Source organism: Bombus pyrosoma, linkage group LG13, assembly GCF_014825855.1.
Source record: "Bombus pyrosoma isolate SC7728 linkage group LG13, ASM1482585v1, whole genome shotgun sequence".
In the NCBI taxonomy this organism is placed as follows: Eukaryota; Metazoa; Arthropoda; class Insecta; order Hymenoptera; family Apidae; genus Bombus; species Bombus pyrosoma.
This window is the reverse complement of record NC_057782.1, coordinates 2,397,336-2,399,061: the sequence shown is the minus strand read 5'-3', so window position 1 is coordinate 2,399,061 and position 1,726 is coordinate 2,397,336. Positions and strand designations below refer to the sequence as shown.

General features: G+C 37.0%; 1 non-coding gene across 1 annotated transcript; it reads right to left on the bottom strand.

Annotated features, from left to right (window-relative positions):
• Positions 1-32: 32 nt before the first annotated feature.
• Positions 33-151, bottom strand: LOC122574523. Its single transcript, XR_006319092.1, has one exon. It is a non-coding gene; the product is annotated as a 5S ribosomal RNA (ribosomal RNA).
• Positions 152-1,726: the final 1,575 nt, after the last annotated feature.

Below are 1,726 nucleotides of genomic sequence, written 5' to 3'. Positions count from 1 at the left end.
GGTTGGCTAAGTGTTAAGAAAAGTAAAAAAAGAGCCAACACCACACGGAGTTCCCAAGCGGTCACCCATCTAAGTACTAACCGTGCCCAGCGTTGCTTGACTTTCGTGATCGGACGAGAACGAGTAATTTCAACGCGGTATGAGCGTTGGCTGAAGTAATAAGTTTTGTTATTTCATGTTATGAAATAGATAAAATATTGAAGAAAACATATATGCGTGTATGAGGATAAATGGTATTTTGAGACGTACATTCAGATATATAATATTTTTCCTGACTTCGTTTCCCAAACAATGGATTGTGAAGTTCCGTCATGTAGGTACGCGTAGACTTAAAAAGTAGCGAGTCAAGGGGACGGAACTTCATAATTGATTTTCTGGAAAACGAAGTCTTGTGTCAAAAATTGTCCCTTCATCCTCGACTAATTTTTGTATAGCAAAAATCAGGCCCTTTCGACTTGCACCATCATAATACTCTAATTTTCTCATCTACTTCAATTTTGAAACTATTTAGTTTCACTAGATTGCGTATAACTACCAACAGTAAAATACTAACATTCACGGACGACACGGCTGTACTAGTCAGGTGACACTGTAGAACGGCTTCTTTGGTCTCTATTATAGTAACGCGGAAAGATCGCCGACATACAGACAATGTCAGGGATAAAGCGCAAATGCGGACAGGCAGAAAGGGTCGGAAAACTTGAATAGGGCTTAGCAGCACTCGACAACAAAACTTTCCAACGGTATCACCGATACCGGTATATATAAGTATAAAAAAAACATTGGTAAAATTAAAAACATTAAAAACGATTAAAGATAAATAACACGACTTGAACGTGAAATTAAAAATTCATAATGCATTTTAATATTTGTTTACAGTATGGTATCGTTCGATTATAACTTTATTTAGTTATAACTGATAGTACAACTGTTGAATTAATTTTATCACCACTAGATTGGTGTATTTTATTATATATGAGGTGGATAGGTCGTGATAGGTACTGAAGAAATACTAGAGTATAATTAACAGTATATTTATTAACAACACTCTCAATGTACTTGAGATCATCGGATTCGTGGAGGAAAACCTTTGTTAGCAAAGGACGTTGCTGTTAATTGCTTAATCTCTAGGTTGGTTTGAGGATACTAACCGCCCTTGAGAGAAACTTGCTAGCGAGAAGCATCGTACGTGATAAAAAGCAGATTTCCCGTATCTTTCCGTAGTAGGTAAGAAATTTAGAGAATACTAAAACAAACACTACTTGTTCGTTTGAAGAACCTTAGCTGGAGAAATCCTAAGACTTATAGCGGGTCCTTAAACTAGTTAAAATATGCTATGAAGATGTTTCGACATCTTTTTTTTTTTATTTAATACTTTGCATTCACAATTTGTCCAATTTGGACATTTGGTAGAATTTTTTTAGCTGTTTGATTATCATGTGGGTGGCTACCCCCAGCGGGGTACCATCTTCCTGTTTGTTAGGTTATATTCTTTGTGAGATCTGCTGGGTGTTTCCTTTTTAGTCTTCTTTCTATATTTGAGGTGTTGATCGTTTCCGCAGTCAGCCGGTTCGGATGTGTTGCTATTCTTTCCTTGTATTTTCCGCCTATCTGCTAATCTCCTCCTTCACCGTTGGTATTCCCAGGTCCTTCCGTATGTCCTCGTTTCTAACGTACCATGGGGCGTTTACTATTGTTCTAAGAATTTTAGCTTGTATTATCTCTA